Source organism: Oncorhynchus kisutch, linkage group LG19, assembly GCF_002021735.2.
Source record: "Oncorhynchus kisutch isolate 150728-3 linkage group LG19, Okis_V2, whole genome shotgun sequence".
In the NCBI taxonomy this organism is placed as follows: domain Eukaryota; kingdom Metazoa; phylum Chordata; class Actinopteri; order Salmoniformes; family Salmonidae; genus Oncorhynchus; species Oncorhynchus kisutch.
The window spans coordinates 60,961,975-60,982,673 of NC_034192.2; the positions used below are offsets into that span (position 1 = coordinate 60,961,975).

The 20,699-nt window shown below is 45.9% G+C and overlaps 1 protein-coding gene across 1 annotated transcript in view; it reads right to left on the reverse strand.

Annotated features, from left to right (window-relative positions):
- LOC109886016 (probable E3 ubiquitin-protein ligase MID2) overlaps nt 1-18,744 on the reverse strand; it is a 204,902-nt gene extending 186,158 nt beyond the window's left edge. The window contains 1 exon segment of the mRNA XM_031797035.1: nt 18,457-18,744. The gene's annotated coding sequence lies outside the window, so the exon portion shown is untranslated.
- Nucleotides 18,745-20,699: the final 1,955 nt, after the last annotated feature.

Genomic DNA, 20,699 nt, shown 5'->3' on the forward strand with positions numbered 1-20,699 from the left:
AGCTACTGAGTGGCTAGAAGCACTTATATGGTGAGCTACTGAGTGGCTAGAAGCATCTTATATGGTGAGCTACTGAGTGGCTAGAAGCATCTTATATGGTGAGCTACTGAGTGGCTAGAAGCATCTTATATGGTGAGCTACTGAGTGGCTAGAAGCACTTATATGGTGCGCTACCGAGTGGCTAGAAGCATCTTATGTGGTGAGCTACTGAGTGGCTAGAAGCACTTATATGGTGCGCTACCGAGTGGCTAGAAGCGTCTTATATGGTGAGCTACTGAGTGGCTAGAAGCGTCTTATATGGTGAGCTACTGAGTGGCTAGAAGCGTCTTATATGGTGAGCTACTGAGTGGCTAGAAGCGTCTTATATGGTGAGCTACCGAGTGGCTAGAAGCGTCTTATATGGTGCGCTACTGAGTGGCTAGAAGCGTCTTATATGGTGAGCTACTGAGTGGCTAGAAGCATCTTATATGGTGAGCTACTGAGTGGCTAGAAGCATCTTATATGGTGAGCTACTGAGTGGCTAGAAGCACCTTATATGGTGAGCTACTGAGTGGCTAGAAGCATCTTATATGGTGAGCTACTGAGTGGCTAGAAGCATCTTATATGGTGAGCTACTGAGTGGCTAGAAGCATCTTATATGGTGAGCTACTGAGTGGCTAGAAGCATCTTATATGGTGAGCTACTGAGTGGCTAGGACAGGCAAGCCCCATGCTATTGTGGAGGACTGGCTAGGACAGGCAAGCCCCATACTTTTGTGGAGGACTGGCTAGGACAGGCAAGCCCCATACTATTGTGGAGGACTAGCTAGGACAGGCAAGCCCCATACTATTGTGGAGGACTGGCTAGGACAGGCAAGCCCCATACTATTGTGGAGGACTGGCTAGGACAGGCAAGCCCCATACTATTGTGGAGGACTGGCTAGGACAGGCAAGCCCCATACTATTGTGGAGGACTGGATAGGACAGGCAAGCCCCATACTATTGTGGAGGACTGGCTAGGACAGGCAATCCCCATACTATTGTGGAGGACTGGCTAGGACAGGCAAGCCCCATACTATTGTGGAGGACTGGCTAGGACAGGCAAGCCCCATACTATTGCGGAGGACTGGCTAGGACAGGCAAGCCCCATACTATTGTGGAGGACTGGCTAGGACAGACAAGCCCCATACTATTGTGGAGGACTGGCTAGGACAGACAAGCCCCATACTATTGTGGAGGACTGGCTAGGACAGGCAAGCCCCATACTATTGTGGAGGACTGGCTAGGACAGGCAAGCCCCATACTATTGTGGAGGACTTAATTATTCCTGCTGCCACAGATATGACTGGGACAATGCTGGGGGAAAAGGCCCAAAAAACTATACAGACAATGGCTTCATCTAACGGCACTGTTTCACGACACATCAGTGACATGGCAGGAGATGTTTTGAAAAAATTACTGCTTCGCATACAAGCCAGTGAATTCTATGTGTTACAGCTGGATGAGTCAACAGACGTGGTGGCGGGCCTGGCACAGCTCCTGGTATATGTCTGTTACGTTTATGGGGGGTCAATTAAGGAAGACATCCTCTTCTGCAAACCGCTGGTAACCAGGACAACAGGAGAGGATATTTTTAAAGTACTGGACAGCTTTGTGACATCAAATGGACTTTGGTCAAGATGTGTTGGTGTCTGTACTGATGGAGCAAAAGCCATGACAGGGAGACACAGTGGAGCGGTAACGCGCGTGCAAGCAGTTGCTCCCGACGCCACTTGGGTCACTGCAGCATCCACCGAGAGGCTCTTGGGTACACTGCAGCATCCACCGAGAGGCTCTTGCTGCCAAGGGAATGCCTGACAGCTTGAAATATGTTTTGGACACTACAGTGAAAATGGTTAAAGCAAGGCCCCTGAACTCTTGTGTATGTTCTGCATTATGCAATGATATGGGCAGCGACCATCTAAAGCTTTTACAACATACAGAGGTGCGCTGGTTATCAAGGGGCAAAGTATTGACACTTTTTTGAATTGAGAGACGAGCTTAAAGTTTTCTTTACTGACCATAATTTTCACTTGTCTGACCTGCTTCATGATGACGAGTTTCTCACACGACTGGCCTGTCTGGGTGATGTTTTTTCTCGCCTGAATGATCTGAATCTAGTATTACAGGGACTCTCCGCAACTATATTCAATGTGCGGGACAAAATTGAGGCTATGATTAAGAAGTTGGAGCTCTTCTCTGTCTGCATTAACAAAGACAACACAGGTCTTTCCATCGGTGAACTGTCAAACCCTGCCAAGTACATCTATGACTGGACCTGACTCTACTCACAATGACAACAGACCTGACTCTACTCACAATGACAACAGACCTGACTCTACTCACAATGACAACAGACCTGACTGTACTCACAATGACAACAGACCTGACTACAACAGACCTGACTCTACTCACAATGACAACAGACCTGACTACAACAGACCTGACTCTACTCACAATGACAACAGACCTGACTCTACTCACAATGACAACAGACCTGACTCTACTCACAATGACAACAGACCTGACTGTACTCACAATGACAACAGACCTGACTACAACAGACCTGACTCTACTCACAATGACAACAGACCTGACTACAACAGACCTGACTCTACTCTCTCACAATGACAACAGACCTGACTCTACTCTCTCACAATGACAACATACCTGACTCTACTCACTCACAATGACAACATACCTGACTCTACTCACTCACAATGACAACATACCTGACTCTACTCACTCACAATGACAACAGACCTGACTACAACAGACCTGACTCTACTCACAATGACAACAGACCTGACTCTACTCACAATGACAACAGACCTGACTGTACTCACAATGACAACAGACCTGACTACAACAGACCTGACTCTACTCACAATGACAACAGACCTGACTACAACAGACCTGACTCTACTCACAATGACAACAGACCTGACTCTACTCACAATGACAACAGACCTGACTCTACTCACAATGACAACAGACCTGACTGTACTCACAATGACAACAGACCTGACTACAACAGACCTGACTCTACTCACAATGACAACAGACCTGACTACAACAGACCTGACTCTACTCTCTCACAATGACAACAGACCTGACTCTACTCTCTCACAATGACAACATACCTGACTCTACTCACTCACAATGACAACATACCTGACTCTACTCACTCACAATGACAACATACCTGACTCTACTCACTCACAATGACAACAGACCTGACTCTACTCACTCACAATGACAACAGACCTGACTCTACTCTCTCACAATGACAACAGACCTGACTGTACTCACAATGACAACAGACCTGACTCTACTCTCTCACAATGACAACAGACCTGACTGTACTCACAATGACAACAGACCTGACTCTACTCTCTCACAATGACAACAGACCTGACTCTACTCTCTCACAATGACAACAGACCTTAGACCACCTAAGGGAATACGGAATACCTTAGACCACCTCAGGGAATACGTTAGACCACCTCAGGGAATACCTTAGACCACCTCAGGGAATACCTTAGACCACCTCAGGGAATACCTTAGACCACCTAAGGGAATACCTTAGACCACCTTAAAGACAGTGGTGGAAAAAGTAACCAATTTTCATATTTGAGTAGAGGTAATATTACGTTAATAGGAAAAAGTGAAAGTCACCCAGTAAAAAACGACTTGTGTAAAAGTCTAAAAGTATTTGGTTTTAAATATACTTAAGTATTCAAAAGTAAATGTAATTGCTAAAATATACTTAAGTATCAAAAGTACAAGTTTAAATCATTTCAAATTCCTTATATTAATGTAACGGCGTTCTTCGTTTGTTGAAAGAGAGTCGGACCGAAATGCAGCGTGGTGGTAAATCATGTCTTTAATGAAGAAAAGTGCTATACATGAAAATAACTAATAAATACAAAAACAACAAACGGAACGTGAAACCTAATACAGCCTATCTGGTGAAACTACACAGAGACAGGAACAATCACCCACCAACCTAATACAGCCTATCTGGTGAAACTACACAGAGACAGGAACAATCACCCACGAAATACAAAGTGACACTCAGGCTACCTAAATACGGTTCCCCATCAGAGACAACAAGAATCACCTGACTCTGATCGAGAACCGCCTCAGGCAGCCAAGCCTACACTCGACACACCCCTAATCAGCCACAATCCCAATGCCTACAAAAACCCCCAATACGACAACACAATAACCCATGTCACACCCTGGCCTGAACAAATAATTAAAGAAAACACTAAATACTAAGACCAAGGCGTGACAATTAAGCAAACAAGACAGCACGGTTACTATTATTATTTAAAACTAAATATGTATGGACATCCAGGGGCAGACTCCAACACATCATTTACAAATTAAGGATTCTTTGTTTACTGAGTCCTCCAGATCAGATGCAGTAGGGATGACCAGGGATGTTCTCTGTTTACTGAGTCCTCCAGATCAGATGCAGTAGGGATGACCAGGGATGTTCTCTGTTTACTGAGTCCTCCAGATCAGATGCAGTAGGGATGACCAGGGATGTTCTCTGTTTACTGAGTCCTCCAGATCAGATGCAGTAGGGATGACCAGGGATGTTCTCTGTTTACTGAGTCCTCCAGATCAGATGCAGTAGGGATGACCAGGGATGTTCTCTGTTTACTGAGTCCTCCAGATCAGATGCAGTAGGGATGACCAGGGATGTTCTCTGTTTACTGAGTCCTCCAGATCAGATGCAGTAGGGATGACCAGGGATGTTCTCTGTTTACTGAGTCCTCCAGATCAGATGCAGTAGGGATGACCAGGGATGTTCTCTGTTTACTGAGTCCTCCAGATCAGATGCAGTAGGGATGACCAGGGATGTTCTCTGTTTACTGAGTCCTCCAGATCAGATGCAGTAGGGATGACCAGGGATGTTCTCTGTTTACTGAGTCTTCCAGATCAGATGCAGTAGGGATGACCAGGGATGTTCTCTGTTTACTGAGTCCTCCAGATCAGATGCAGTAGGGATGACCAGGGATGTTCTCTGTTTACTGAGTCCTCCAGATCAGATGCAGTAGGGATGACCAGGGATGTTCTCTGTTTACTGAGTCCTCCAGATCAGATGCAGTAGGGATGACCAGGGATGTTCTCTGTTTACTGAGTCCTCCAGATCAGATGCAGTAGGGATGACCAGGGATGTTCTCTGTTTACTGAGTCCTCCAGATCAGATGCAGTAGGGATGACCAGGGATGTTCTCTGTTTACTGAGTCTTCCAGATCAGATGCAGTAGGGATGACCAGGGATGTTCTCTGTTTACTGAGTCTTCCAGATCAGATGCAGTAGGGGTGACCAGGGATGTTCTCTGTTTAGTGAGTCCTCCAGATCAGATGCAGTAGGGATGACCAGGGATGTTCTCTGTTTACTGAGTCTTCCAGATCAGATGCAGTAGGGATGACCAGGGATGTTCTCTGTTTACTGAGTCCTCCAGATCAGATGCAGTAGGGATGACCAGGGATGTTCTCTGTTTACTGACTCCTCCAGATCAGATGCAGTAGGGATGACCAGGGATGTTCTCTGTTTACTGACTCCTCCAGATCAGATGCAGTAGGGATGACCAGGGATGTTCTCTGTTTACTGACTCCTCCAGATCAGATGCAGTAGGGATGACCAGGGATGTTCTCTGTTTACTGACTCCTCCAGATCAGATGCAGTAGGGATGACCAGGGATGTTCTCTGTTTACTGACTCCTCCAGATCAGATGCAGTAGGGATGACCAGGGATGTTCTCTGTTTACTGACTCCTCCAGATCAGATGCAGTAGGGATGACCAGGGATGTTCTCTGTTTACTGACTCCTCCAGATCAGATGCAGTAGGGATGACCAGGGATGTTCTCTGTTTACTGACTCCTCCAGATCAGATGCAGTAGGGATGACCAGGGATGTTCTCTGTTTACTGACTCCTCCAGATCAGATGCAGTAGGGATGACCAGGGATGTTCTCTGTTTACTGAGTCCTCCAGATCAGATGCAGTAGGGATGACCAGGGATGTTCTCTGTTTACTGAGTCCTCCAGATCAGATGCAGTAGGGATGACCAGGGATGTTCTCTGTTTACTGAGTCCTCCAGATCAGATGCAGTAGGGATGACCAGGGATGTTCTCTGTTTACTGAGTCCTCCAGATCAGATGCAGTAGGGATGACCAGGGATGTTCTCTGTTTACTGAGTCTTCCAGATCAGATGCAGTAGGGATGACCAGGGATTTTCTCTTGATTAGTATGTGAATTGGCCCAGAATTCTGTCCTTCTAAGCATTCAAAATGTAATGAGTACTTTTGGGTGTCAGGGAAAATGTATGGAGTAAAAAAAAAGTACATTATTTCCTTTAGGTATGTAGTCGAGTAAAAGTAAAAGTTGTCCAAAATATAAATAGTGAAGTACAGTACAGATACTCCCCCAAAAAACGACTTTAGTACTAAAATATACTTACACCACTGCTTAAAGGTGAACTATTCCTTTCTTTATGAGTACAGAACACTTCTGCTTTGAGAATATGTTGAAAACACTGAATCAAAGTACACTGTTATCTGGAGGCTCACTGAGATAGCTACTGTAGCTAACTGAAGTGTGAACGGCATGAAAACAACTATCACGGTCAATTGAGATGATTTTAACTGGGCATAAGAGTAAGCAATGTGTGACAACCCAAACAAAACAACATTTATAAATGTTACAAACAAAAAGTCACTCTTGATAACAAAGGTGATATTTTCCAATACTTGTGTGTATAACACACGTACGTTGTGCTGCCTACCCATTCATCATGGGGCGGCAGGGTAGCCTAGTGGTTAGAGCGTTGGACTAGTAACCGGAAGGTTGCAAGTTCGAATCCCCGAGCTGATAAGGTACAAATCTGTCGTTCTGCCCCTGAACAGGCAGTTAACCCACTGTTCCTAGGCCCTCATTGAAAATAAGAATTTGTTCTTAACTGACTTACTGAGTTAAATAAAGGTAATAAAACATTTAAAAATATATATAATAATTTAGATGTTATGGAGTGAAACTAAAAACAGGCTAATATGAATCCATAGCAGCCTGAGGCTCTCCATTATAAATCACCCAGAACCCACCCGGTTCTACTATCTTCTACCTGACAGCTGGTGAGAAGAACTCCTTTAAGGCACTAGGTGTTACCCCGTAGGCTGAAACCTCCATGAGGATGATATGGGTGAAAGAGAGAGATCTGTCTATTTCTGAGTCATGGAGTGAGCTCTACCCTCTCTCCTTCTTCCATCCCTCTCTTCCTCCCTGCATTGCTCCATCCTTCCAGCCTCCTACCCGCTCTCACTCACTCACCCTGGAACTGAGCTTTGCCACACACTAACACACACACACACACACACTGAGTTTAGCTGTTGGCAGCTGAGAATTTCATACACATCTGTGTTCTGTTTATAACTGTGTATCAAGAGCCTCTGAGCCCATAGTCTCAGTTTGTGTGTGTGTGTGTGTGTGTGTGTGTGTGTAATCTGTTTTACAAGAGTGAGTGTATGCAGTGCAGGACAGAGCACACAACAAGCCTCTGTTGTGCATTCCATGTAGTTACCTTTGATATGTTTCTGTCTCTGAGCCACAAGTTGTGTTCTCTCTCTCCCCCTCTCTCCCTCTGTCCCTCTCCCCCTCTCTTTCCATACCTCCCTCCCTCCCTCCTTCCTTCCTTCCCTCCCTCCCTCCATCCCTCCAGCCCAGCAGTATACTGTACCCAGGGGGCAGGCCTCTGGGGCAGGCTGAGGCGGTATGACGGCCTCCCCAGCCCCTGTTGCCAAGTGAGATCATGGGAAACACATGTTGTAGTGTGGATCCTGCTGGAAAAATACACAGCAGCTGGCTGTTAACTGCCCCACAGCGAGGGGGGGGGGGGGGGGGGGGGTGAACCACTTCAGCCTGCCTCAGCTGCTGCTGCTGGAAACTCCTGGCCTCTCCTCCTACCCTGATCCTGCATCCTCAACCTCCAGAACAACCTGGTGATCCATCTGTGGCCGACCAGTTGGGTGTGACTAAAGGGAGTGTGACTGGCCCGCAACCCATTGTAAAGGTCTGATGAGGGCAAAAACTAAACCTGACCTTTTTGTACTCTTAAGAGAGAGACAGAGACAGAGAGAGAGAGAGAGAGAGAGACAGAGAGAGAGAGAGAGAGAGAGAGAGAGAGAGAGAGAGAGACAGAGAGAGACAGAGAGAGAGACAGAGAGAGAGAGAGAGACAGAGAGAGAGACAGAGACAGAGAGAGAGACAGAGACAGAGAGAGAGACAGAGACAGAGAGAGAGAGGGTTATTCGGCTGTCCCCATAGGAGAACCAATTGAAGATTTTGGTTCCAGGTAGAACACTTTTGAATTCCATGTAGAAACCTTTCCACAGCGGATCTACAAAAAAGGGTTCTCCTATGGCGACAGCCCCAAAAAATCCTATGGAACTTTTTTTCCTAAGAGTGTATATGCTGGGTTACAATAGACTGTTTACAATCTGTTGTCCATGTTACATATGAATCACATCATGCCATTCATCTCATTGACACATACTGGGACTGAGGGAGAAACTGTATATTTCTGTCCTGATTGGGGTTGTTTTAGGATTGATCCGTTCCAGAACACTGGTGTGACTCTGTGAACAGGCTTCTCTCCAGACCAGCTGGATGGGCTGACAGTCCCTGAGATGTGGGGGATACGGCCTATAAGCCTGAGCATGGGAACTGGCCTAGTTCCTAGCCTCAACCCCACTAGCTAGCTAGTATCATAATGCTGGCCTGAATGTTTCAGAGGACTCGTCTCCCTCACTCAAAGTCTTTAAATGGAAATCAACAGAAGCCATAAAATCACATTAAAAGCTTCTTTACCAGCTAGATGACACACTTAGTGACTTGTGTGAACAGGGTTTGCCACTCTACTGCCTGAACCTGGACAAGGCATGGCCCAGGTTGGGAGAGAGAAGCTCGGAGAGGGAATATGCGTCCCAAATTGCACACTATTCCTTATATGGCACTACATAGGGAATAGGGAGCCATTTGGGATACAACCAAGAGAGAGGGAGAGAGAGCAGCTTGGAGTGGGAGAGAGAGCAGCTTGGAGAGGGGGAGAGAGCAGCTTGGAGAGGGAGAGAGAGCAGCTTGGGGAAGGAGAGAGAGCAGCTTGGAGAGGGAGAGAGAGCAGCTTGGAGAGGGAGAGAGAGCAGCTTGGAGAGGGAGAGAGAGCAGCTTGGAGAGGGAGAGAGCAGCTTGGAGAGGGAGAGAGAGCAGCTTGGAGAGGGAGAGAGCAGCTTGGGGAGGGAGAGAGAGCAGCTTGGGGAGGGAGAGAGAGCAGCTTGGGGAGGGAGAGAGAGCAGCTTGGGGAAGGAGAGAGAGCAGCTTGGGGAGGGAGAGAGAGCAGCTTGGGGAAGGAGAGAGAGCAGCTTGGAGAGGGAGAGAGAGCAGCTTGGAGAAGGGGAGAGAGCAGCTTGGAGAGGGAGAGAGAGCAGCTTGGAGAAGGGGAGAGAGCAGCTTGGAGAGGGAGAGAGCAGCTTGGAGAGGGAGAGAGAGCAGCTTGGAGAGGGAGAGAGAGCAGCTTAGGGAGGGAGAGAGAGCAGCTTGGAGAGGGAGAGAGCAGCTTGGGGAGGGAGAGAGAGCAGCTTGGGGAGGGAGAGAGAGCAGCTTGGGGAAGGAGAGAGAGCAGCTTGGGGAGGGAGAGAGAGCAGCTTGGGGAAGGAGAGAGAGCAGCTTGGAGAGGGAGAGAGAGCAGCTTGGAGAAGGAGAGAGAGCAGCTTGGAGAGGGAGAGAGAGCAGCTTGGAGAAGGGGAGAGAGCAGCTTGGAGAGGGAGAGAGAGCAGCTTGGAGAGGGGGAGAGCGCAGCTTGGAGAGGGAGAGAGAGCAGCTTGGAGAGGGGGGAGCGAGCAGCTTGGAGAGGGAGAGAGAGCAGCTTGGAGAGGGAGAGAGAGCAGCTTGGAGGGAGGGAGAGAGCAGCTTGGAGAGGGGGAGAGAGCAGCTTGGAGAGGGAGAGAGAGCAGCTTGGAGAGGGGGAGCGAGCAGCTTGGAGAAGGAGAGAGAGCAGCTTAGGGAGGGGGAGAGAGCAGCTTAGGGAAGGAGAGAGAGCAGCTTGGAGAGGGAGAGAGAGCAGCTTGGAGATGGAGAGAGAGCAGCTTAGGGAAGGAGAGAGAGCAGCTTGGAGAGGGAGAGAGAGCAGCTTGGAGAGGGAGAGAGAGCAGCTTGGAGATGGAGAGAGAGCAGCTTAGGGAAGGAGAGAGAGCAGCTTGGAGAGGGAGAGAGAGCAGCTTGGGGAAGGAGAGAGTGTGAAAGCATCCTGAAGGCACATTATGTCACTCCCCTTGGCAACGTGCTCCAAGCCGATTGGCAGAGCCACAGAGTTCAGTCACATCACCCATTCATGATCTGTGCTCCTCTACAAGTGTCACACTTGAATGCATATTGTTTGCAAAGTTCATTTACAAAGTTAATTTACAATACACATGGCCAAGCTCAGAGAGTCTTCAAACACGGCGTATGTAGGCTACTACAAACCTACCTGTCAGTGTACCAGCATGTAGAGAACCGTTTGCAACCACAACGGTAGCTGCTGCTACCGTTCACCTAAAGGCCTTGTCTCGACAGCGCGACTGACTCAATAACACGTCTACTCCGTTGTTACAGCAAGAGACAACACGAGGGAGGGAGGGGGAGATGAGGAGAGTATTGTAGAGGAACTGTAGAGGCGAGACTGTCAACAACACATTAGTCTCTTCATTTAAAATAGACCATATGGAACGTTTGCCACTGGGTGTGCTCTTGGGACAAAAGAGGTCCCCTAAATGGACAAAAATATTGTCCAGACATGATAGAAACTGTACAGAGGACAATCAACAAACTCATTTAACAGCTGGAATGGGGGGGGGGGGGGGGGGGGGGGGCTTTAATCTCATTCAGTGCTTCAGGTGTAAATCGGAAGGTGCAAGAACAAAAAGTGAGCATGGGGGGTGACCTGGGGGGCTCTGAGGTACTGGAACACACATTTAATTTTATCACCTTTATAATAAATCATATCATCACATTTGTGTAGTGGCATAGGGCAGTAGAGTTAAAAAACAAATTGTTAATTAATTTAACAAGGCAAGTCGGTTAAGAACACATTCTTATTTACAATGACGGCCTAGGAACAGCAGGTTAACTGCCTGTTCAGGGGCAGAATGACAGATTTTTACCTTGTCAGCTTAGGGATTCGATCCAAGCAACCTTTCAATTACTGGCCCAACACTCTAACCACTAAGCTACCTGCCGCCCCAGAGTAGAGGCACTTACAGAAGTTGCACACATGGGGAACATTTTTAGTATCTTTAGTAGCATATTTAGCCTTTTATAAAACACATTTCATGCATTTTTCCTTCATTTTACATGACAGGGAAACTTTGGCAGAATCTATAATACTGCGCAAATGACTGGAATGACAGGCTACTTTCACACCGAGATCAATAAAAACGACCTCGTCTTGAATATATCAATGGCCTAGTCCTAGGTGTGTGGAGAGACACTGTAGGCTACAATATGAGGAGGAAATTATAGTCCTAAAAATGCTTTCCAGTTTTACCAGACTCACCGCCAATGATGCCCGGCTCCCTCGTTGTTTATGGCCGATGCGTCCGTGCCAAAAGCCTATCTTTGTCTTGTTTTACTTTGTAAAACAATATTTGGTAGTTGATCTAATGTTGCTGTAGCCTACAGCAGAAAGAGGAGTCTTCTCTTTTCAGCAGCAGCCATTTTCTTTCCAACCTGTGTTTTCCTGCGATTCTATTTTGCCGTACGTTCCTGACTGGAGGCTATTTTTATTTTTTTAAAGAAGCTATTGATTCTCTGTGGCTAAATTACAGGCTGTCTAATGGTGTTGTAGGCTATTCTGAATGATTTAAAATTGATTTCTGAATAGTCAGCAGTAATTCTAATTTCAATTTATCCCATGGTGCTGCAGGCTCCTCCAGAGACCTTTTGATCCTATAAGGAAATAAATGATGAAATGCAACGCTGGAGAGATGAGAGTTGCAGGCTCATGTCTATCAGAGCAGAGAGAGGCAGAGAGAGGCAGCGAGAGGCAGAGAGAGGCAGAGAGAGGCAGAGAGAGGCAGAGAGAGGCAGCGAGAGGCAGAGAGAGGCAGAGAGAGGCAGAGAGAGGCAGAGAGAGGCAGAGAGAGGCAGAGAGAGGCAGAGAGAGGCAGAGAGCATCCCATTCTAGTTCTGTGAGAGATACAGGCACGCTTGCATTGGTCTAAAACACAGGTTACAATGTTGTGCTAAACCATAAGGCCCGACCCGAATCAACTCTTAGAATATTACGCCGGGACTAAAAATCAACTTTTTACCAAGTATGTTTTTATTTCATGATAATTAACAAAGAATAAACTCAAACGAACTTTGATTGCTTTGTTATTTACAATTTTTTTGACATATAAAAAAAGTACCGGATCCCGACAGATAGGATACGGAACGAAACAGTCCAAAATGGAGAGCTGACGTACGCTATTCCCAGCAGGATCATGCTCAAATTAAGCACTGCTCTCTCTACCATATAACAGTGAATAACAGCATTGATATTGAGACCAACAGTGCATTTAAATAGAATTGCTCGTCCCAGACGTAACATTTGTCCTATACAGAGGAGTTTTACATGCTTCATTTAACACAGTATACCACCCAGTTCTGAACATGCTGTTTTCATTATACACAACGCATAAATTATTTATCTGAACTGTTAAACTGAAGAATTACTAGAAATGTTGGAATTGCTAGAGTTTAGAACTCAACAGCAGAAGCAGTAATAGGTGGGATGAGGCCAGAGTCCCATTCTGCTGTGACTAACACCTCTACAGTCTCTATAGGTGGGATGAGGCCAGAGTCCCATTCTGCTGTGACTAACACCTCTACAGTCTCTATAGGTGGGATGGGGCCAGAGTCCCATTCTGCTGTGACTAACACCTCTACAGTCTCTATAGGTGGGATGGGGCCAGAGTCCCATTCTGCTGTGACTAACACCTCTACAGTCTCTATAGGTGGGATGGGGCCAGAGTCCCATTCTGCTGTGACTAACACCTCTACAGTCTCTATAGGTGGGATGAGGCCAGAGTCCCATTCTGCTGTGACTAACACCTCTACAGTCTCTATAGGTGGGATGAGGCCAGAGTCCCATTCTGCTGTGACTAACACCTCTACAGTCTCTATAGGTGGGATGGGGCCAGAGTCCCATTCTGCTGTGACTAACACCTCTACAGTCTCTATAGGTGGGATGGGGCCAGAGTCCCATTCTGCTGTGACTAACACCTCTACAGTCTCTATAGGTGGGATGGGGCCAGAGTTCCATTCTGCTGTGACTAACACCTCTACAGTCTCTATAGGTGGGATGGGGCCAGAGTCCCATTCTGCTGTGACTAACACCTCTACAGTCTCTATAGGTGGGATGAGGCCAGAGTCCCATTCTGCTGTGACTAACACCTCTACAGTCTCTATAGGTGGGATGGGGCCAGAGTCCCATTCTGCTGTGACTAACACCTCTACAGTCTCTATAGGTGGGATGGGGCCAGAGTCCCATTCTGCTGTGACTAACACCTCTACAGTCTCTATAGGTGGGATGGGGCCAGAGTCCCATTCTGCTGTGACTAACACCTCTACAGTCTCTATAGGTGGGATGAGGCCAGAGTCCCATTCTGCTGTGACTAACACCTCTACAGTCTCTATAGGTGGGATGGGGCCAGAGTCCCATTCTGCTGTGACTAACACCTCTACAGTCTCTATAGGTGGGATGGGGCCAGAGTCCCATTCTGCTGTGACTAACACCTCTACAGTCTCTATAGGTGGGATGGGGCCAGAGTTCCATTCTGCTGTGACTAACACCTCTACAGTCTCTATAGGTGGGATGGGGCCAGAGTCCCATTCTGCTGTGACTAACACCTCTACAGTCTCTATAGGTGGGATGAGGCCAGAGTCCCATTCTGCTGTGACTAACACATCATAGTGTGTAGTGAGAGGTTAGCCATGTCATAGTGAGAGGTTAGCCATGTCAGAGTGAGAGGTTAGCCATGTCAGAGTGAGAGGTTAACCATGTCACAATGTGTAGTGAGAGGTTAGCCATGTCAGAGTGTGTAGTGAGAGGTTAGCCATGTCAGAGTGAGAGGTTAGCCATGTCAGAGTGTGTAGTGAGAGGTTAGCCATGTCAGAGTGTGTAGTGAGAGGTTAGCCATGTCAGAGTGAGAGGTTAGCCATGTCAGAGTGAGAGGTTAGCCATGTCAGAGTGAGAGGTTAGCCATGTCAGAGTGAGAGGTTAACCATGTCACAATGTGTAGTGAGAGGTTAGCCATGTTAGAGTGAGAGGTTAGCCATGTCAGAGTGAGAGGTAAGCCATGTTAGAGTGAGAGGTTAGCCATGTCAGAGTGAGAGGTTAGCCATGTCAGAGTGAGAGGTAAGCTGGCCATGTCATAGTGTATGTTGGGGGAGGGTGGGGTAGATTGATATTTACATATATATGTACCATCCCTTATCCATTTGGCTCCAACCATAAACAAGTCTTCTATCAAGTTCATTCAATTTGCCATGCAGTCATAAAAACACTACCCACATCTACAGAACTTCCAGCTTGTTTCAGCTGTCATATCACAGCCCCTGTGATATGGCCGACCCCATTCCCTATATAGTGCACTGTATCTCGAGGGTCAACACACAGCGGTTATACAACAATAGAGAACCCTTTTAACGTAACGGTTGATCTATCCAACTCCCTTGACTGTCCCCTGAAGTGTTTACAACAGCCCCAACAACAATAACAGGGCAAGATCGAAGCCAAACAGGGACAGACCACACACTGTTTTCTGCCTGTTACAGTAGCAGTCCATCTCCTACTTTAACCCCCTACTGGGTACAGAGAGAGAGCAGACAAAACACATTCTGCCAGGCCTAACGGCTCCCTATTCCCTGCATAGTGTACGACCTATGAACAGGGCCTATGGGGCTCTATTCCCTGCATAGTGTACGACCTATGACCAGGGCCTATGGGGCTCTATTCCCTGCATAGTGTACGACCTATGACCAGGGCCTATGGGGCTCTATTCCCTGCATAGTGTACGACCTATGACCAGGGCCTATGGGGCTCTATTCCCTGCATAGTGTACGGCCTACGACCAGGGCCTATGGGGCTCTATACAGTAGAGGGAATAGGATAGCACTTAGGATGTAAACAAACAGTCAGGAGGAATCTACTGTACGGTCAATTCAAAAACGGTAAACGTTTTATAACAAGCTAGTCACGCCTACTTCTTTTTGTTTGCGCTTGTTTTGTTAGGGTTTGAAATGTGAATGAGAGGTCTGATTTATCTGATGTTAAACTGAGCTAAAGAGGGAAGTCATGTGATGTTAGGAGAGCGATAAGGGGAGCTACAGTAATAGCCTGCACAACTGTATCAGGGCTGGAGACAGGGCACTCTAACCTAACCTAATCCACTCCACAGTACAGTCCACAGTAGGGCTGGAGACAGGGCACTCTAACCTAATCCACTCCACAGTACAGTCCACAGTACAGTCCACAGTAGGGCTGGAGACAGGGCACTCTAACCTAATCCACTCCACAGTACAGTCCACAGTAGGGCTGGAGACAGGGCACTCTAACCTAATCCACTCCACAGTACAGTCCACAGTAGGGCTGGAGACAGGGCACTCTAACCTAATCCACTCCACAGTACAGTCCACAGTAGGGCTGGAGACAGGGCACTCTAACCTAATCCACTCCACAGTACAGTCCACAGTAGGGCTGGAGACAGGGCACTCTAACCTAATCCACTCCACAGTACAGTACGCTGCTTCTTCATTAGAAATGCACTGATTGGCTGGTGAGGCTACTGAATTTGGTTAGTTGTTCTCTCTCAGACAATACTGAGGGAAGAGATATAATGATACATTAAATCTAGAAATACTGTATGACCTGCTCGGTTGTAGAAAAACAGCAATTGATCTAAACATTGCTCTGATGCAACAGGCTGCAGTAAATGGGCCAGGATAAAAGGCCAGGATAATAGGCCAGGATGGGGTGGCAGGTAGCCTAGTGGTTAGAGCATTGGGCCAGCAACTGAAAGATTGCTAGATCAAATCCCTGTGCTGACAAGGTAAAAATCTGTCGTTCTACCCCTGAACAAGGCAGGTTAACCCACTGTTCCTAGGCCGTCATTGTAAATAGGAATTTGTTCTTAACTGACTTGCCTGGTTAAATAAAAGGCAAGGGTAGAAGGACCTATTGAAGAAGAAAGAAAACAAAAACAGGGAAGTGGTTATAACCACAAGGGACCATGGGACATTTCATTATTTGTATTGAATTAAACATTATGTTTTATAAGCATCGGCTGTATGCTTTGACAGATTATACTGTAGCAGATGCAACAGTATCATGTCAATCCTCCAGCTATGTATCAAATCATGAGAGCTGCTCATATGATCTTCTATTCAAATACCCATAAGGTATTTCAACCTCCCAACATTGTCCAGATTATTATTTTTTTTAAACTATATTTAACCAGGAAAAGACCCTTGAAGTTAGAAACCTCTTTTGGGAAGGGGCCAGTCAGTACACGCAACACAACAACAACAACACACAATATGTCGAGCCCATATAAAGCATGATAAATTGACGTGAGAGAATTAGATGGACAAGTCAAATCCAAATGGAAATGAGCGTGGTGCCACTGCGAGTACAATGGAGAGAACTTGAGCACTGAGCAGCGGAACTCGGACTATTTTCTTTGCCACAGATTTATTACAGGACTTGCTCTGCTGACTGTGATGAGTTTTGATTTTCAAAGTCAAAACCTTATTGAGCTCGATTGCTTATCAAAATGTTGTGAATTAACATAACATTTTAGGAACATCAGACATATTACGCTTTGATTTACATCTTCAGGAAAGCAAAACACAAGTCGCCAAACTGTACAGTAGCCTAGTCCAAAGGCAGGCAGATGGCGATATTGAGTCGTTTTCATTTTACCGTCCAAACTAATTGTATGCATCCGGCAATAGTATCCCTCGTGGACTGGTTCATACCTAAATCATTCTCCATGCAGGTTTGTGTAGGCTTCAATTGACTCTTTAACTTGATTTAATTATGAGAAGGGGGAACATTTGAGGGAAATATGCATATTTTCCTCATTTTCCACCACCACTCTTTTACTGCATGTTTATTTTAGCAGCATTGCATTAGTGGAAACCAGGACTGTTCTCAAGGCAGACCTGTTTAAGTCGAGTAGGGGAGAATTTTGGCAAACCCTAATCATTTTCTTTAAAAAAAAAAGATTTGCCTAACCTCACACTTTAATCATCCTAATCTGCTGCGTAAATTATCCTAACCTGCTACGAAAAGTAACTTCTGCTAGTCAAAACAGGCTGACCTGCCCTGAGAATAGTATTGGTTTCGACTAATGTAATACAGGTTAGGGGTGAAAAAAACAGACTGGCTGAAGGCAATACACAACATTTGGCCACTAGCATCATGATGGAAAATTGTGTTTCATAAGGAAAGTATGCATATTAAATAATGGTAAGGAGGAAATCGATGCCTACGCAGTTTGAATGGAGAAGGATTTCAGTACGACCTGGTCCATGAGGGATACGAATGTAGCCTATTGTCGGCTGCATACCATGCGTTTGGACGGTAATATGAAAACTACTCAATATTGCCAGCTGCTGGCCTTTGGGCTAAAAGTAGCCTATGCTTCAGAGTCAGACAACAGGGCTATTGTCCACTAAATGGCACATCATGACAAACCACACATTCCAAAGGCACGGGATGACAACAGCTAGCTATTGACTCATCATATTCTATTGATCATTGGAATGACAGCGGTTATCCATAAATCAAATGACAGTCCGTCTATGCGTGATGGCACAAATGATTTGCCCCACATAGCATACACGTGCAATAGGGTTGTTGTTTGTTTCGTTCACAGTCTATGGCTCAAAACCAACCGCAGCCAGAACAACAACCGATCAACACAATGCTTCGATTTGTCAAAAAAACAAACACTGGATCCAGCGGAACTTTAGAACATCTTTAAACAATAGAATATAACCCCATATGATAAAGTTATATTCCGATGGGTCTATTTAAAGTTATAATGTATTCCGGTTAAGATTATTTTAGTAACAGCCAGCATACCTCTGACATAGCCTATTCATTCTGATTCACTCTCAACTCTTTCCACCGATTCAGATCCTCTCTCTCTCACAAAGCGAAAGAATAACCCAAATAGGAGAAGGTTATGTCCGTGATTTCCCAATAATAGCTCACGTAGACTACTTTCTTCTCCCAGTTCAATTATCATACTCCCGTTTCCCCACCAAGCACTGCAGAATAAACATAAAACCGACCAACACTCACTGAGATAGCGCGATGGGAGGGGTTAGAGGCACTTACCAGCTTTATATGCCGAACATTATTTTCTTCTGTCATCTTGAAACAGTCGAAAACGAAGTTAAGAAACACTTGGATCGAACAGAAGTGGAAGAGCCCCGGTTATGTGACACAAACAGCGTTGCTCCGTTCAGTTCTGTTCCCGCTCGCTCTCGACGCAAGCAACTGCGAACCTCCCTGACTGCGCATTCACTCACCGTCCGTGAAAGCTCACAGGCTTGTATATTTAACTTTAGAAAAACGAGAGAGAGAGAGAGAGAGAGAGACAGAGAGAGAGACAGAGAGAGAGAGACAGAGAGACAGAGAGAGAGAGAGGCAGAGAGAGAGAGAGGCAGAGAGAGAGAGAGGCAGAGAGAGAGAGAGGCAGAGAGAGAGAGAGAGAGGCAGAGAGAGAGAGAGAGAGAGAGAGAGACAGAGAGAGACAGAGAGAGAGAGAAGAGAGACAGAGAGAGAGAGAGACAGAGAGAGAGAGAGAAGAGAGACAGAGAGAGAGAGAGAGAGAGGCAGAGAGAGAGAGAGGCAGAGAGAGAGAGAGGCAGAGAGAGAGAGAGAGAGAGAGAGAGAGAGAGACAGAGAGAGAGAGAAGAGAGAGAGACAGAGAGAGAGAAGAGAGAGAGACAGAGAGAGAGAGAGAGAGAGAGAGAGAGAGGGAGAGAGACAGAGAGAGACAGAGAGAGAGAGAGAGAGAGAGAGAGAGAGAGAGAGACAGACAGAGAGAGACAGAGAGAGAGAGAGAGAGAGAGAGAGAGAGAGAGAGAGAGAGAGAGAGAGAGAGGGAGAGAGGGAGAGAGGCAGACAATCGCAGGAAAGCAGCTCCTCCTACCAATACAATGCGAAAACCCTAAAACCACAGATCTGATCTACAAGCGCAGGCAGGCGGGCTCATACTTGTCCTAGCCTACATACACCGGGCAGTAGAGAGATCAGCTGTAACCAACCCCTAACAACCAGCCCCATCACTGTAAATGTCAACTTCATGGAATTGATGGGATCGTTAATGACAATGGAATTGCCTCGCCTTCTAATGACGATGATATGTCTAGGGTAGGCTTCTCATTTTAATGAAACTCTACTGTATGATGCAAGGACAGGTAATACTGTTGTTGAAGTTTAAGGCAGTTTCATATATAGCCTCCTGTTGACTCATTCACATGGTTAAGAGCTTGTTAAATAAATAGTTTAGAATAGAATATAGCCTATAATAATAATAATAGTATAATAGAAGATTACTTAATTAATTTACAAGTGTTACCTTGAAAATGTTTCAATTTTACTTTTTTATTCTATGAGAATACATTCCAGAAAATGCCCTAAATATAGCCCCCCTTTGTTGAGGGTCTCTGTGTCTGTACTTTGTCCTTGTGTCTACTCTACAAAGTGAAAGTGGAAACAATGTACAGTAAGTGATTAGGTCACCACTGTTTTCTAGCACAGTGCTCTTGAGTCTAAAAAGTTGCCGACTCAAAGATGACTCAAAGATGAGAGAATTAACACAGCCACACTCAAACACACTCCAGTCACAGCACAACTCTGAGCTCTGGGTCCCCATAGGCTCTGGGTTTCATAATGCGTCATTCTTCATAGGAAAAGCTCCCACACATCGGAGTCTGTTTGTAGCAGGTGCGTGGGAATAAGTCAGTGATGTCTAAAATGCTCGGAGGAAGGCCAAGAGGCACATAGCAGTCTACTAAAGGTCAACTATGGCTTAATTAGACAGTGATAATGACAACAGGTCAACTATGGCTTAATTAGACAGTGATCTTGACAACAGATCAACTATAGCTTAATTAGACAGTGATAATGACAACAGGTCAACTATAGCTTAATTAGACAGTGATAATGACAACAGGTCAACTATAGCTTAATTAGACAGTGATAATGACAACAGGTCAACTATAGCTTAATTAGACAGTGATACTGACAACAGGTCAACTATAGCTTAATTAGACAGTGATAATGACAACAGGTCAACTATAGCTTAATTAGACAGTGATACTGACAACAGGTCAACTATAGCTTAATTAGACAGTGATAATGACAACAGGTCAACTATAGCTTAATTAGACAGTGATACTGACAACAGGTCAACTATAGCTTAATTAGACAGTGATACTGACAACAGGTCAACTATAGCTTAATTAGACAGTGATACTGACAACAGGTCAACTATAGCTTAATTAGACAGTGATAATGACAACAGGTCAACTATAGCTTAATTAGACAGTGATAATGACAACAGGTTAACT